This window comes from Ciconia boyciana, chromosome 8 (assembly GCF_034638445.1).
Source record: "Ciconia boyciana chromosome 8, ASM3463844v1, whole genome shotgun sequence".
Lineage (NCBI taxonomy): Eukaryota > Metazoa > Chordata > Aves > Ciconiiformes > Ciconiidae > Ciconia > Ciconia boyciana.
Window position 1 is genome coordinate 58,272,294 of NC_132941.1, and position 18,693 is coordinate 58,290,986.

Sequence of the window (18,693 nt, forward strand, 5' to 3'; positions counted from 1 at the left end):
AAGTGTATTTGGTTAGAATTTATATTATTCTTTGACTTCACTGGAATCAATTTCACTGAGCATTTTCTGGAATAGTGAGATACTGTGCAGTGGCAGACAAAAAAATCAATGCAATGATGGTTGTTGTTCCCCCCCCAAGTTTCAGCAATATTTATAGTTACCATTACTATAGCTGCATTTGTAAAATCTGTGTCCCCTGTACCAGTCAAGGAGCTCTTTATGTGGATGACCAGCTTTTGGCTATAGCTCCCTTATGGAATTAATTCTTAAAAATTAAATTGTTAAAACGATAATAAAATTTCATAATTCCTCATGATTTGCTCAGGAAACTGGAACAAATTCAAAATACTTGCCAGTTAACCATAATTCCAAATATTCTACAGATTTCCATTTTGCTGGACGCGCCTCCCCCCCGTTTCTATAAAATACAGAACCTGTTTCATATATACATATATGATAATGTCATCTGCTGAGGAGCCTCCTGGATTAAAGCAGTCATCTAAGTAAACTGGCAGAGAAATATTATTCCTGTGTTAAGTAAAGCTAGATGTTTCTTAATCATACATGAATGTTAACTGCAAGTATGTTACACAGTGTTGAAAGATGAATTTGTGCAACTTATTAACGTTTATGCATGTACTATTTTATATAAAAAACCCTGAAGGTTAACTGCTTTCTTTTACTCTTCATATTAGGGGTATTTTTTACGCTCGCCAGTCCCACTTTCTAAGGATAGAACAACTTCAATTGCCAAATAGCCTTCCTAAACAAACTCGTGAAGCAACTTAAGCTGTAAATGCATTACACACTCCTTTCACCTTAAGATTGGAAGGTGCCTATATCATCATTGTAAGACAAACGTTATTAGGGTGATGTATTCCTAGGATGTGCAACTCTTTGTCAGATGTCGGCAGATTGCAGCTCCTTCCTGTGCCATTACCGCTGCAGCATAACACCTGAATAGCAACATGTTTTAATGCTTGATAAAGGGAATTCCTGATCATTGGTTACATCCCTTCTTTCGTTTTTCTTTTTTATCAGACTTATTCTCCTCTGCCATGGTTGCACAGATTTTTTTGTATCTATTTTTGAGACACATTGAAATTCATCAGTCTAGACAGTTCTGTCTCAAAGATGATGGTGCCTGAGTATTCCTTTCCTGTCCTGCTAATTTTTCATAAAAAATTTCTTCCATCTAGAAATGAAGTCACTCCAATTTTATGCAGTGGAAAAGGAATGCTAAGGTCCAATTATGGAAACTGTTTCAGGATGTTAACAACAAGATTAAATCAACAAGATTGTTATTTAACTCTCGACTTTTCTATGCTGTGACTTGTTCTTTTCCAAGGAAATATCTGAAGTTCAAATTACCTATATAGATTTCTTATGTTTGGTGCTCTAGCGGTAGATAAGATCTTCAAATGCTAAATGGAGTAGGGAGCTTTTCAGAGAAAACAAGTTTAGTTTTATACGTTAACTTTATGGTTCTGTATATAACAAAGTTTTAAAATATATGAGCCTTTCTAGGACTTAGGGTTAAGAGGGGGAAGTAATGGTTCATCCTTATCCAGAGGCTGAAGTTTCAAAGGCCAGCACTAAATTGCCTCACAGTTCTAATATTTATGATCTTCTACATCTACATCTCTTAGCATACCAGGTTTCACCTTTACAATATGCAAAAGTGGTTGATATCAGTCTATTACTATATTAGACAATGTCCATTTAAAGGATGATAATTCTTACATAAATGTTGTTGCTGTTATACTGGTGAAAGGACTCTTCGGGAGAGTTGAGATACTAATGATGGATTCGAGTTCTGGTTCGGAATGCGGAACTCTTCTAGATGGTCTCTGAATTAATTTTCAAATGGTCTACAAATTAGTTTCCTGAATTAGCCACCTTTGCCTTTCTGTGGTGATTAGAGAGAGTTAGCTCTATGTTCTAGTGCAGGGCTTTGGATATCACGGAAGCTGGCCTATGTTTAAAGGGTCTTAGACACTGAACTATTTGCACCGTAGTCCTTACCACTAATGCAGTCACGCTGCATTGGTCAGATTGTGTTGGTTAAAAACCTAGTGATATTTTATATCAACTCAGTACTGAAAGTTTATTTAACCCTGTTAGAGCTAAGGAAATTACTGTGGCTTCCTTGAGAAGTACTCCGTTCATAGGAATAAGTAAGATAGCAACATGAAATTTGGCACATGCCTGTTATGCAATACTTTTTTAGAGGACTAAATACTCCAGCACATCTAGAATTTTTCACATACAATCTGAGTACCTGTCTCCTGTATTTACATTATTCATTGCGACTTGTCAAGAATAGCTTACATAAAAAATGAGTTCCTAAGGAAGCAGAAATAGCGACCTTACTTCCCTTGTAACTGATATTTCAAGTTGTGCTGTTGATATGCATTTCACTACTCTCGTTTTGTGCCTTCTCTTATGCTGGCACTGGAGCTAAGATTACTTGTGTCTTTCATTGGGAAGGTTTGGCTGTTGGTGTTGGAGTTACTGCTCTTACAATTTCATTTTCTATAGGAGAAGAAACAGCACTCCTCATTGTACAAGACACTTAGTTTCATTTTCTATCAGTCACCTATATTATCTCTATTTTTGCATTCAGTTCTCTTCAAGATTTTCATGACTGCAAGGAAAAACTGTACATCCCAGCAGGTGATTGTTTATTTGGATCAATGGCTCACAGTTGCTTCCTCAAGTGCTTTTATTATATGTTACCTATTCAGCAAGCTTGGAGTTTTTTTCCTAATTCTTAATAAGTCCCTGGTGATTCTAACACAAAATATCCTCTTTTGAAATATGATTTCCTGACTTTGAAAGAAGTATATGTGGTGGTTGTGTCCATACAACGATTTCCTGAAGATGTGCTGATCTGTGATAACTCTTTGCCAGCAACTACGCAGTGACCCATTTTATTTTTGTCACTGGTGAGCCTAATGACCTCAGAATACAAGTTTTTCAGCACTGGATAGCAGTGAATTACTTGCTGATCATAGAAACTATGCAGGAAATTTTCAGTTTCAGATGAAGTCCTGCTCTCTTTATAAAATTGTGCTCTAGGTTCCCATTAGTCAGCACCCTTCTTCTGTCCATAATGGCTACGGGCACACAGCTGGGTGCTCAGTCAGGAAGAGAGCTCTGCAACCCTCAGGGGAAAATGCTGCATTTAAATTTCCTGATGCTAGAAGCATTTTATTTAGCTATAAGATCTCTTCTTCCTTGACATCAAAGGAGAAGCAGAAATGTGACATAGTGGCATAGGGGGTCATTAGAAAGATGGTGATATAGGACATCTTCAGCTTAAAGCTGTTTCCACGAATAGACCTGTTGTTGGGCATAACATGGACAGATACCAGTTTTTCTCAGAAGTAAGTAGTAGTTATACGCTGGCGCACAAACGTTGGATACTTTCCTGTTGAATTATTGGAAGAGTTTATACCACACTTTTTCTCCATTTCCTGTAATGCAGAGTTGACTGGAAAGTAAGGATGAATACAGAGCCATAAGCATAGCTGTTCCAGGCTTTCACAGGCAACAGTACGTTGTGCATCTTTTCAGAGGAAGTCTGTGTAAAGTATCTTTGTTATTAGAGGGTTCAAGTGTCCAAGTAATAGGCCATGATTTATCATCCAGACTTACCATCCCTACGTTTGACTGTCTTTGACAGTCCCAACCCTTTAGGCATACCATGTCTTATGTATCTGTTAAATAAGACTCCACGAGAAAAGGTTGTTGTCTTAAATAGGCTAGATTTCTGAACAGAATTTGTGGCAAAGCCCCATAACTTGTTTCTGTTCATTTTTATTTTATTTTGAGAGTACATGTAATTCAGACTCCACTGGTAATGGAATTTGAAGGGTGTAACATTTATTGAAAAGCAGTAACTCAGACTGTAGCCAGCACCTCAAATAATGGTCAGTGGTCCCTGAAGTAATAAGCAGCCATAAAGCTTGGGCTTCTGACAGCTATGCAAATATTAATAACAGCAGTAACAACATGTTCTTCAGTCTCAGGAAACTAGTTTTATGGGAAGGGATTTTTGTCATTGAAGCTGGTAACAGATGTCTTTCCTTTTTTTTCCATCAGTTGCTCTCATATTCTGAAAAGTAGCAAGTGCATATGAAACAAGCAAATACCCTTAAAACGCTGTCCTGGCTATCCAGTTGATGTGCTCTCTCCCTAAGGACAGCAATAGCATTCCTGCTTCCCGATCAGCTGCTTTCATGCACCTATATCTCTTCACAACTGTCAGACTTGTAAGTCTGATCTCAACTTGTGCCTGAGCAGCAAAATTTTCTACCAGTTTTAAAGCCGTATCAGGAGATAATAACTGTTCTACTAGTTATCTCCTTTCCTCCCTAAAGTGTAAATGAAAGATTCACAAGTGTCTGAGTTTTAATTGGGAGGGTCAGTTTAAATTATAAGGTTCATCCTCAGCAGCAAAGCACTGCCTGGCAAAATTAGGTTTGTATTTAATGAAAAAAAAAAAAAAAAATCTTGTTATTAATTTTTGATCATAGAATAGTTAATCTCTTACATGTTTCCATACCATAAAACAATTATTGTTACAGAGAAGTTAGACATGACGTTAGTGTACATGTAGAATGCCCAAATGTGTTGGAAAGAAGGAATTTAATTATTCTTAAACAAGCCTACTGCAAGCTTTAGTAGCATATTGTTGGGTTCTTTTTTTTCTGCACTGTTGTTTCTGAGGAAAACTGTCTTTGGCACCCTGTGTTAGTTTGTATGCCAGAACAGAATAATGAATTATGGTGAAGATTTACATTTTATTTGTATGTAGCACAACAAATAATCAAAACTACTTCATATATAAATTTTCAAGGGATTTTTTTTTAAAGGGGAAACTAGTGTTCTTTCAGCTGGCTCCTGTTTCAGAATTGATTTTCTTTCCCCTGTTAATAGCCTGCCTGTAGCAACTGAAGGAGGAGTGTAATGTAAATCAAGAAGCATATCTACCCTTGTAATAAAATTTACTGTGTAGCATAATTTATTTCAGCTTTTTTTGTTTTGGAGTTCATTTTGAATTTTTAACATTCATGAATGACTTACAGTGTTGTAAAAGCTCCAAGAAGTAAAACTTGTCAGTTGCTGCCGTTAGAAGTTACAACAGCAGCACAAACCTAATTACTAAATTAACAAATAAAAATCAGGGCTTTTTGGTTTTTAAAACCCTTCTGAATTTTGCCAAGGTCATGATTCTGGAATCTTTGCTTGGAAAATGTGTATTTATCCACACATACTGTGCTTGTACAGAACCTCCTCCTGTCAGTGATTGCATACCGAAATCGAATCTCTATGATTTATGGTGAACGATTCAATTTCTAAGTGCCTTAATGGTTTTCATAGAGGCTGCTGAGTAACTGCATATAGCTATGTGTGAAGACACTATAATTCTTGAAACACTAAACAGGTATTGATGATGAAGTGGATACATTAGCTTCCAAAATGACTCTTAAGTTTTCTTACAGTAAATACAAAATCCCTCGTAAAAAGACGTTTGAAGTAGTATACCAAGAACAAAAACCTGGGAAATCCACCAAACCACCATTTAGTTACAATTCTGCAAGGAGCAGGAAATTCTTTTGGAACAGAAAAGAAAAACAGGAAAAGAAGGCATCTAGCAGTACAGGGTTGGTTAGTTTATAGCTGACTGAGGTATAACCTAAAATGTAAATATGTACTTAGCTTCAATTTTCAATAGGGATGATGATATTGATCATAGTGTAAAGTCAGGATTGATAATAATAATAAATTACATGTATCTATGAAAACTATCCTCAACAGAGTTGGACACAAAACTTGAGCTTAATGTGCTCAGATTAGGCACCAGGTTATATCCATCCTAGAATCTGAAGGATGCGAGATGTGAAATTGCAGGGCCAAAAGCAGGAGGGTAGGACCACGAGACTGGAAGAAATCAAATGCAAGTTCATTATGTGAACATAGCAAAGAAGTGATTTGGGTAACAACAGATTTAGTAGTATACAGTGCTTTGGAAAAGGTTTTGAAGGAAGGTTATAGTATAGTATTTAGTATTTTGTCAGGCTTTATGCATTGACCGTAGGCATTAAATTGGACAGTAAAGGAATTAGCTGACGATTGTAAAGTAGGAGAATGTAGATCTAAAGAAACAGAGATTTCGGTAACAGATCACATGGCTGCTCACAATACATTTGCACTTTGATATTCTGCTAAAGTGGCTCATCTAATTACCTTTCTGGGCATGGCAGAGGGGAAGCATTTAGTTTGTTTGACAGAAAAAAGTCTGGAGATTCAGATTTATATCTTGTTTCTTATATCTGATTAAAATATATGAAAAGATGTTTTCATTGTTTCTCGATTCAATGTAAATAGAGGTTTTTCTCTAGAGTTATTTTTTAGGAAAAACAACTCCACTAAGTGAAGGAATTCAAAATTATTTTAAAATTGAAGTCGGTGGGACAGCAGCATGGAGGTAAAGATTCATTTCTTTCAGTACTAGATTCTAAAACTAAACTCCATTCTGTTTTTCAACACATTAAATACCATTATTAAAAATTCTGTGTCATAGTTGCATTACTACAGGTATATCTGTTACATGTGTAATTATTGCAGTATATAATGTAGTTGAAAATTACTACCCCAATGTGGACTCTCACAGTAATTATGATTACCTTTTTTCTTTCTGAGGTAATCGAATACAATACCAGAAGCCTACTGGTTCTTGCCTTGGAAAATTGACTTGCTATAATATCTGTAATTTATCTCCTTGGAGTTGCAAGGCCAATTGTGTGGAGAATAAATCATAAGACTGTATAATACTCCCAAAAAACTTAATCTGCCCAAATCCAATATAGTATTTTCCAAAATGTTTCCTGTGAATCCTGAAGTATTGCTAAAATGAGATGTTTTCTGATCATTAGATTATACCTTTTTTCTTTAACAAATAATGATAGAGCTGTTAACATTTGTCTTAAAACATACCGGAATAAGGTTGCCAACCCTATTGTGCCAACTTCTAGACAACTCCAATAAATGTAAATGTTAATTTCATGACTCTCACTGGTACATTTCTTTTTCCAATCCTTAGAAAAGGTTTCATATGAGCTACCAGAATATCTGTAAATATTTAACATAGCTGATATATTTCTTGGAAAGCAGAAGCACTGCTCATAGTTCAGCTGATGATTTAAGGGAACCAAAACATCTAATTAAGAGATAATTAGTCCTCAATGATGCATAGTTTTAATTGGTGTACAACTTCAATGTCTAAGATAAGAACTCCTGTAACTGATGGGCCAATTGTATAGGGTTTTCTTTTCCAGACAGACCAAGGCACCATCTACTGGTAGCTGTAGAACACAATAGAGATGTATAGATATGGTATTTGCTAGTAAAAATTATCTCCCTGTGATGTTTAGCAAGTAGATATTGATATTTTTTTCTGTAATTTCCATTTCCCTTATCTACTTAATTAAGTAAATTGTAGTTAGAACATTTAGAATGAAATAGAAAATATTGCTAAAAGATAGCTTTTATTTGTTCAGGACTTTTGCTTAGCTATAGGAAAATAAATCAATTATTCATCTTGGGATTTTGGGAAGGAACATGTCACAGGGTATAGAAACCTATTTTTTTAATAATAAGAAAAAGCCCTTCAAAGATTAAGATTCTCCCTGAAGAAAACATCCATGCCTTGTTGAACCGCAGAAACCTCTAAAGGTCATACACAGTGGCTCCCACAGTCAGAATAATGTGAAAGTAAATGTTTGGCTCATAGGGAATCAGAATGGAAAGAGGAAGATGGTGGTACGGAATAGATATTTTCATCCTACTTATCATGACTGTCAGTTCTAGAAACCTTAGTTACTCTCTCTAACCGGGATTTTACAGATAAATGTGAACAACGTGCAGGATTTCTGTTTCTCATTTTTGTTTAAATTTGGATTTGTGCCAAGCTGTACCAAATCCATGTTTTTCAACATTTCCTAATAAACAAGACGTCAGTGGTCCACAATCAACTTAAAATTTCCAACATAAGCTGTTTGTGAAGTAGGCTTCTAGGGAATCCCACATCCGCTGAGTAGCGATGACAACCTTCTCAGTCTCACCAACATGATCATGGTCCTGACACTAAGAGGAATTTCAGGTTTTCAAGTTAGAGTAGCTTTTGGGCTTCCTAAGGTCTTCTGGTTACACGTGTTTTTGCTAATCAGGCTGCTCTGAATTGTCACTCAGAGCTACAAGATATCTGGAATAACTGTCTAAAAACACAAACCAGAGCTCATTTACATCATATGATTGTCCTTCCGCAGCAGCACATGGTCACTTGTCCCATGAATTGCAGGCTCCAAATCTGACCTCCGAGCACTGAACCAACCAGGTATGTCATGGTGAACTGTGTCTGAGCCAGCAACCCTGGAAAAAGTAGTTTCCAGCTGTAGGTAAACTTGACATCAATGACTGGAAATATAGCTCTGGGATTTTGTTTAGGACCTCAGAGCTTAATTCCTCAGGCTGTGGCAAGCTAGCTAGAAACTGTAGAGGTGCTTACAGCTGAGTTTGCAGATCTCTCTAACTCCTAGCTTTCCAAAAGCACTGAAGCCTCAAAAGTTGAGGCTGTTTATCTGCAGGACCATTCTCAGGAGTGGGCTAAGGTACCATCGGCATCCTTAGCACGAGGAGTCCTACTTTAGATTAAGCAGACATTCATGCTTAAGAATGTTTCTTTTAGTGAATCAGTATTTTTGATGGCACTCTAATGTGTAGGAGTTATTGCAGTCACAGATGCAAGGAGTTAAACTTTATGTATGCTGCTAAAGACAGTCCTTGAGAATGGAAAATAGTTGCCTTATGTGGATCTCTGGGACCTCTTCTAAGGTATTTTTGTTGTGATGAGATATTTCATGTAGACCTCTATTTTTTGCAAAGCTAGGTATTAATTTTTTTAACCATATGGTCAATGTATTAATTTCTATGATGAAATAACAAAATGAAAATATTAGTCAGTGAGACTCCAGAATTTTCAAATCCAGAGCCGTTCTATGGTTTCTCATGGATTAACTAATGTTTATATGGTTTGATAATCATATAAGCTAACCATTGTGAAGATGTGAGGAAGTCAAAGTCCATAAATGTCATTCTTGAGAAACAAGGAAATAATAACACGAAGTTGGGCAGAATCGCAAGCTCTTTCTTTAGCAAGATGACCAGCTCAGACCTGCAAACTTGGCTGCTGATTGAGTAGATATTGGGGAGCTTCTGTGCTCTTCATTAGATTATAGTGTGAATGCTCACTTCTTTAAACTGTGCAAAAGGGTGCTAGGGCTGTGATTCTGTTTGTTTTCATTATGAAATGTTGATTGTTAGTTTTTATTTTGAAATGCTTTAAGGACCTTTAAATTGGTGTAATGCTGTCATTTAAAAAATCTCTTGAATTCTTTATTATATGGAAGCTAATTGCATATATATTGAAGAAACAGAAAAAAAAAGACCAACCCAAACTGCTTGATCTGTATTAGACAAACATATTCTGTGCCTTCAGGGAGGCAGTACAAACAACTATCAGGCACAGATAGCCAGATAAGCATATTAAACAAGAGGGTGGAGAGCTTGCAGGTCATCTGCTTTTTTAAAAATCTGGCTTTAAGTACATTAGTTACTTGCCATTACTTTTTCATGTAAGCACTTGATTTCATTGCTACCTTGGTGTTATATCTCATAGATGATAAATCCAGAAGGGGCTGCTGTGATCATATAATCTGAAATGAGACATAAAGTAAAGCATAGGCTTTCACAAATTAATTGCTGTTTGAACTAGACCATATATTTCAAAAAAAAAATCCAGTCTTGGCTTAAGTATTTCTAAAAATGGGATACGCACTAGACTCCTACTAAATAGTTCTGACTGTTAATTATTGCTGCTGTTTAAAAACATGTGATTCATGGTAAGCATAGCTTTCCATGGGCTAGTCTTGAAATATAGTCTTATGCTAGAAAGAAGAGCTTCCTCCTATAAAGGATGTGCTGCTGTTGTAAATACTTACCATGTGCTCCATCACCTTTTCTTCAGTTTTTCTCCAGTCTTACTGTCATTCTTGTGGCTTTTCTCCGAACCTTCCAGTATTTCAGTATCCCTTGGGAATTATGGATGCCAGAACTGGATATGCTTTTCCAAGCATGATTACATCTGTTTCAGATGCAGAGGTAATGATGCGCTTGAGGGGGCAGAAAAAGGGTGCTTTTCAGCAGCTCTCCCATGGGCCATGCTGTGCTGCTGATGGAAGCAGAGCCAACCTTAGTACCACCTTTCCTGCTCTTTCTTCTTGTGACTCCAGTCCACGCTTTTCACTACATTCAGTATTTTCCTCTATACATTCGGGATTAGCATAGCTCTTTCATCACAGCATTAGGAATTTAACGATTATCTACCATAACCCCAAATGTTTTTCAGTGTCACTGAGTCCAGAATAGCATCCTTGAGAAGATCTTAATCCTTTGATTCCACGTTTATACTATCAAAGGCAGTTTTTATTACTTTTACCTTTCCCTTATCCTCCTTTACCAAGCCTCCCGGCTTGGTAAAAGTGACTACTTATTTTCACGTTCTTCCCTCAGCATGTCAAATAAAAATATATTAATAATGATATTGTTTTCTTGCCAGTTATGGACAAAAGCTTTAAATAACACTAGAAAACAAAGATCCAAGCATCTTGCTGTGCCTTGCATTAGAAACACATTTGTACAAATGCGAGTCTCTATTTGCAATTACATTTCACGTTAGTTAAAGTTTAATATGTGCCATGTTGAATTTGTATTATTCTAGTTCCTCAAAGTGGTGCTTTTGCCAGAAGGATTAATACAATCTCTTTGTATATATAAACAGGAAAATATGCAGAAGGAGTCGAAGTTCTGTGACTTGTATTGTATTGCTATGTATGTTGTTGGGAATGGGTTAGGACATGGTCTACGTAGGCATGAATTGGAGAGTAGTGATCTCCTGTGAAAATGTGTAAGAACTGCTGCTTATAGAATACTTGTTTTGAACACATATATTCTTAAAGTTGATAAAATGAATTTTTAGACCAATATGCTTACAGATTTTGCTATTCTATTCCTACATTATTATTTATCTTACTTGAACTTTATTCATAGTTCTCATCTTTCATTCTGTTCCCCCTTGATGAACATACTTTACACAAAACTCAGGGAAGGTGAATCTCCTGCCTTTCTTTCCTTCCTTTTTACTTCTTGTTTCATGATGTCCTCATTTTACTTTCTTGTCTTTTCCTTTTATTATTATTCTTTACTGTGACAAGAAAAATACGCAAGACTCATATTGTTACAGATTGCAGTCTTGTTAAAATTGCTGTATTAACTAGCAGTCCAGGTAGTAAAAAACCGTTCAAGCTGTCAGATATTCTGAAATGAGTGAGATAAAAGCTGTTTGTATGTATATAGAATCATCATTACTCCTTTGTCTCGTAATACCATCTTGTGCAGTCTTTGAATTGTTTTCATTTAAGGTAATTTTATTTTTGTTTTATTCCCAGTGGTAGTGTCTGAGAAATTCTCTGCTGTGTATATTTGAGAGTCTTACAGAAATGACTAATTTTCAGTCATAACAAAGTTTTTGTATTAATTATTTCTAACGGAAGTGTTTCGTATTGGGTTTCTTCATCAGATTAATATAGATATAGCACAAAATTCACTTGCTGTGGATACAGAAGTTCTGAGTCTGGGAAACACAGAACAGTTTATGTTGGAAGAACCTCGGAAGGTCTCCAGTCCAACCCCCTGCTCACAGCTGGGCCAACTTCAAAGTTAGATCTGATTGTTCAGGTCCTTGTCCAGTCAATTTTTTTCCTTGCATCTCATGTTGCAGTTTATGTCCATTGTATCTAATCCTCTTTCTGTGCACCTCTGAGAAGACTCTATTTTCTCTGCAACCCATCCATTAGGTAGTTGGAGACAGCGATAAGATCCCTTCTTTGCCCTCTCCTTAAGACATTCAAAGTTAATGACTTACTACTAAGTGGTAAACTGTGAGCTCAGTGAATTTACAGAAGACATTAAGATCAATCCGAGGAATTCAGTGCATGCAATTCAGTGCATTCTCCTTGAAAATCCCTCTAACCCCAAGGATTTAAAAATAATGAACATGGTTATAAACCTTGAGGTCATTATTTAAAATAGTAAGTTGTGTAATATAAATACAAGATAGTTTATTTTGGTATTTATCCAGCTGTTAGGCCTTTTGAGCCCTGTATTTATATCTGCCTTCTTGAAGAAAAAAATTTTACTTAAATGGCATCTGGATAGTCTCCTAAGACAGAATGAGATGTGGCTTTTGTAGACACTAATTCTAATCATCATAAAAAGAAAACGTGAGAACAGTATTTTCTGAGATAAATCTAGTTTTAAATTTTATCCTGTCAGATCTTAATTTTTCCCTTTTGGAGTTGCTGTCCCAGCAAGTGGCTTCTTTCAAGACCATAAGTTGCTTATTATGCCTGCACAGGTGAATTAACATGTAATGCTAGAAAGTGATATGATCAGATGTTCCTCTCCAAAAACCACCTGAGAAACTTGTAACTCTGACCATGAAGGGAACTTTGTACTACTTGTAGTTGCAAGCCACATCCATCGTCCACAGCGTAACATATGAAGTGCATTTTCAGTTTAATCTTTCTTTTCAACTAATATCTTTTCTGTGTAGCGTAATCATTGTCCTTATTAAACTCTGGGGTTTTTTTTTCCCTTTCTGGCATATGATTATTTAAATATACATTCCTGTATTGAAAATTTGACAGTGCTTGTGTGTACACACTAGAGATTGGAAAGAACAAGGATGAAGTGCATCTCTTCAGTAGCAGCAAGGATAACAAAGGGGAAATAGTGTAAAGCAGCATTTAAACTGAAATATAAGGGTGGAAGCTTTACAATTTTTTATTGTTACTGTTACAATTTGCAGAGTTGGTGGTGAGCTGTCTGTGGAGAAAGTATTCATACCATGTATATTCAAAAGGTTTAAAAGGAGCTTTTTGGCTCTGCTTTGTCATTGGGGATGAGCATCACTCATTAACATGAGCATGGTGTAACTGTATCACTGCATCCACGCTGAAGTCAAGGCATTCAGTGGCATTCTTTGAAGTGCTTATGTCAGCTCTTCAGTGAGAATATAACAAAAGATGTGTGTTCTGCCCTAAATAACAGATATATTAGCACTCTTGTGGTTAAGTCCCATGTGCATCAGTAAGAATAGATTCTTCCTTAGCTGTTGCCTTCTCTTTAGGCATTAGAAAAGGTGAAAAGCTATTTAATTCACATCATACCTGTATTAACTACTGTAAGCTGATAATGCTTTTTTTGTAAAATGATTACACTGGTGTGGGGTTTTTTTTCCTGAACTAATAACTGTTCATTTATATTCTATGAGCATTAACCACAGAACTTGATTTGTTTTGAAAATCCTTTTAAAGCTGTATTCATCTGTGGTAAGGCTAGTGGTGGTAAAAAATCAATTGCAGCTGTATTATTTGCAAAGTAATCAATTCACTTCTCCATTCTAACTAGAAGAGGCATCCTGAGGAGCTGGAAAAATTACACTAATCTGATATGCTTGGATCTTGTCTTGGTTTCATTGTAAAGACTGATACTCATCTCTTTACACCCACTTCCTTTGAATTTTATTTAGCGTTCATATAAATAAGGGCTACTTGAAAACATCTTGAACATGGATATAATCACTGTGTTCTTTTGACAATCCTTTGTCTTATTTGGTCTTATTTTGGCTCTTCTTAGGAACTGGGCATATTTAAATGATGTGTTCATCTTCTGTGTTAATTATTTTGACCTGAACAGTGTCTCAAATTATGTGTTTAAAGTAAGTTTGGAAGGGAAATATACAGTAACTTTTCAGTCCTTGGTTTTCATGCATACTAAGTATTATTGTATCCAAGATTTGATTCCATTATTAATCTTTTCATTAAAATAAATTTTACTTATTTTTTACTAACTGCTGATCTATATAGTAATTTACAAAAAGTGAAGGGCTACAAGTTTTATGTGCTGGGCTCCAAGTCTTGCAAATATACATGGGACATTAAAGTGGTCTTCTCACATCTTAATAATATAGGCTTAGGGCTGGCAGGAACCTTTTCCATCATCAAGATGATGTTACCTGATGTTGCAAGCAAATGTTTTCATAAACTCATCCATCTGTTTTAAAAAGCAGATTTCATCACTATTTGAACTTAAAATATTTTCACAAAGCTCTTTTATTTCCACAAATGTAATCATTCAGTTTATACATATGTGTTATTGTGCAGACATTTTCTATGACATCAGTAGCTCTTCATTATTCCTGATGTTTACCCCCTTTCATGTATTTATACATGGCAATCATGTTCCCTATCAGCCTTTGATTTACCCAGCTAAGCAAGCTTTATTCTTTGCCTTTGATAAGATTCATTTCTGTTCCCTTCCTGGCCACCCTAATGGTTCTTCACCTTCAGTTTGAATCCATCTTTGAACAGAGTGACAGTGCAGTGTGCAGTTATTAGTCTGTCAAGACATCATTTTGCAGTTAGAAGATTAAATTTCACAGTAGCATTGTTACCGTTACAATTTTGGTTACTCCATTAAGATGCCTCCCATTCCGTTTGTGTTTTTCTTTATGCTTGGCTGGTGTAGTTTGAGGAAGTTGCTCAAGTGGTGATCATTCTACACCTGTTGTAGTAGCCAAATGTAAGAGCGCCAGGACTTCTGATTTTTGAAAAAAAAAAAAAAAAAAAAGCATAATAATATAACATAAAATAATGAACTGATTTCATTTGAGGTGACAAGTTCTAATGCTATTCTAGTATGACAGAATTTAATCTTCTAAAGTAATCAGTGAAAATCTGTGTGAGTAATTACAATGCGTAGACTACTTATCATACTACTACCAATGTGAATTGATACTCCCGAATTTACAAATGCTCAATCAGATCATTAAATGGCGTTTCATCTGTGGGATGCTTTCAAATAGTTCAGCATTCACAATGATAACCTACATGATACTATGATATTAAGCCATCAGTTTCTGTTGAGGTCCACTTACATGCTCTCTCCGTTAGCATGAATACTGAGTTACTGGTGTTGCACTCACTGCGGATAAATTGCTTTGTATGTAAGTTTTTATTTTCATGAAATACCCTACTGCTTAAATTCTTGCTCGTATTTTTTAAACTGATTTTCATGATATTTAAACATTGCCTTTGTTTAACATTACCTTTGTTTAACCTCAGTCAGTATGATGGAATCAAACAAATTATGGAGGAAGGAATTTTTTTATTTTGGTATTTTCAATTTAAATTGATGAATATACAAGATACAGTAGTGACAATTTACTAACAATATGATAGAAGGTGTGCTAAGGTTAATTGTGTTTTCTATCAGAAGAAACTTAATGGTAAATGGTATATCATTGCAATAACATTTTGGGAGTTTGCAGAGGGAAAGAAATTCAATTTTTATTAACGATATATAACAGTAATAAGGTTTTTAAAGGCTTTTTAAACTTACAATGTAGCGAAAGCAAGTTGTTATTTAAATGATCATACTAAGTAATATACTTTTAAAATTCTGTTGCTAAGATGACACTTCTTGTGTTAATATTGTTCAAACAGTAACTCAGGATACAAAGGGAACAAAATGAAAATGAATACAAAGACATAAAACAGGATTAGTTACCTTGAAGAACAGTGTTTTAAGTGAAACTTGTAAAGCAGTTTTACTCTACTCAGCCTTTTCTGGTTTCAACTTGAGAGTTCAGAGGATAGTAAAAATTGCAAAGAGGTCTAGAAAAAATGACTTGAGAAAATACTGAAATGATTTCAGTTGTTAATCTCATCAAGGGACGATTCAAGGGGTGATACTGGTGTCAAGCAGCTAAAGATGTCTGACTGATGATGGGGGAAGGAGGTGGAGAAAGAGGGCTAGAAGAAGAAATGGGCCTAAATATCAGTAAGTGATATTTAGTTTAGACATGCTAAAAGGAAAGGTGGCACAGGTAGTTTCTGAAATGTCTAAAATTAGAGGTTTTAAAAATAAGTTATATACCCATCTATCTAGATAGGTTTGATTCTCCTTTGAAGAAGCAGGTATGTCCCATCTGCTGTACTTGATGTGCTTTTATTATGTTTTCTGTGATATAATTTTCTTTTTTCTATATTCCTTTTTTTTTTCTCCTTTTAATGTGAATAATCTGTAACAGCAGAATTGAAGTGACTCCATTGGTGTCATCTTAATAAAGGAATGAAATCATCCTTCTCATGATATGACAGACAGCTGCCCTACTAGTCATTCTTAGGAACTGTAGAGGGAAAACAGTAACGTGGATGAAGAGTGTTTACAATTGTCTCTGAAGCTGTTAAGAAGGACCAATAATTCACAATTTAAAAAAATGTTTTGTACAACAGTGATTGCTAGAAAGCAGTTAATGGGCTTCAAAAATGAAGGATTAAACTGGTCCATTTTTCAGCTTTGTAAGTTTGGTGTGAACCTTTTAAAAACAAATGAAATTAGTATTTTACCAATTAACTCTTCTTTCACTGCCAGTTTGTTGACACTTAGAGCCCTTTGCTCCACAAGGAACCATAATACAATTGGTCTAGTACCTACGCTTTAATTGAATTGATTATTTTGCCCTGCTGCTCAGGGAATTGATAAATTGCTACAAACTTCTGTTCTCAGATTTGGTAAGGGTTTTTGTCTTTTGTTTTAGGAATAGAAAGTATGAAAAAATAGCATTCAGAATTGGTTAAAGACATCACTGAATTTGTTTTGACCAATGATATCATTGCAGTCTTAGTTCTGTGAAATATTTTAGGAATTAATCAGTGTTTACTATCATTTCTGTTTCTGGTTTAATCATAGGTAAAATAAACTTTCATATTCAATATACCACTACTGGTAGAATATAACTGAGTGTTTTGAACTTTCAATAGCAAAGTTATTTCTTTGACCTGAAAACATTGTTAAGAGGAATGTTTTTCTTGATCTCATAAGGTGAACATTGTTTTTGTAAAAGGCAGTTGACCTGCAGACACAATTGGAATGGCATTTTATTATTAAGCAGGTTAACTGAAGTTCCCAAAGTTATTATTTAATCAAGAAAATATGACAGGAAACATATTTTTTTTCAGCCAAATCGATATTTTTATTAATAATCGCTAGTGTCTTGCCCCCTTCTTCACAAATGCATTTCCCACTTCTCAAATTCTGTAAGTCAGAGATCATAGCTAAGTAGCATTTTTTAAGTCATCTAGATGTTTGGACACTCATATTCTGGAGAGGTTGGGGCATCTGAGTACTATTGATGACTTTAGAAATATCAGCCATTATTTATCTTTGATTTTATTTCATATCCTGTTATGAATAAGTTCTTTCCAGTTATTATGAAGGAATGGAGGAAATTAAACGGGTTGCTTTGCTTGAAGACATGCATTGGGTAAATAAGGGTGGATCCACATACTAATCAAGCATAAAGAGGAGTAGATCATTCTTAAGTGACAAATCTTTTATTCTTGAAGCACATCCAAGAGGTCAGGGAAGTGGGGAGGGAAGAGAGAAAATACATATAGTGTCTGCTTTGGAGAAATTGTTGCAGACGCTTCATTTTTATCAGTTTCATGTTCTTCCCTTAAGTCATTCAGTTCTGTGTAGTGGAGAGGTTACCCAATTATCCACTCATACAATGGGACCACTATCGTTGGCTTCATGGAGTCACCATATGAATTTTGGAGAGCTCTGTGGGTTTGTGTGTCCTCTGCAGCTGAATCCATGGCTGAGTATATTGGGAGATTTAATGTCAGACTACAAAATTTACATACAAACCAATCTTTATGATTTTTTTTTAATCTACTTTTAATCCCAATAGGTCAATAATTTATGAGTTGTTAGTCAAAAACATGTCCAAGTCAACATAAAAACATGTTGTAAGCGATGGAAAGAAGTCTTTTCTCAAAGAAGAGGAAGCTAGGTTATGCTGCTGAAAATTAGGAAGTAGCTTTCATTCCTTTTCTCAGTTTCTCCTGGTATTTTTTGTTTTGGTTGTGTGGTTTTTTCCCCTGATTATGATGTCTGTGTAAGTACACTTTATCTTTGTATGAAATAAACATGCTTTCAGTAAATGTCAAAATGGATATTTGAGCCGAGGAAAAGCTTAAACTTACCTTGTTTTACCCAAGACAGACTACAGTTCTCACTAATATAGAAAGAAAAGTGCATCATTATGCCATAGTTGGGAAGTTTGTGGGCCTGTATGGTGTGCTTTTTCATTTGATTTGTGTTTGACATTATTCACGATTATAATTAATTTAGGAAATGCACTAAAAATGCGTTTTTATACCTTCCATTTGAAACCGTGTAAAATAGTCACATGACCTTTAGCAGATGCAGTGTACTATGGGTTTCCTGGAAGGGTGTCCATTCTATTTTTTTTTAAACAGTTATACTGCCCTTGTGCTTTTATAAGGCCTCAGACATTCTGGGAGTTAACTGCCAAATATCCCACTGTTGCAAGAGATAATATTTGGTGAACCCCTGACCAAAGATAGCTGTGTCCATCAGGATACACAGAAGCTCAGTTAAACTATTTCTTTTCAGTAAAGGTTCCAGGAGTCTGAG

General features: G+C 35.5%; 1 protein-coding gene across 1 annotated transcript in view; it reads left to right on the forward strand.

Annotated features, from left to right (window-relative positions):
- Positions 1 to 18,693, forward strand: part of ATRNL1 (attractin like 1) — a 536,524-nt gene that overhangs the window by 233,629 nt on the left and 284,202 nt on the right. The gene's annotated exons all lie outside the window — the stretch shown is intronic.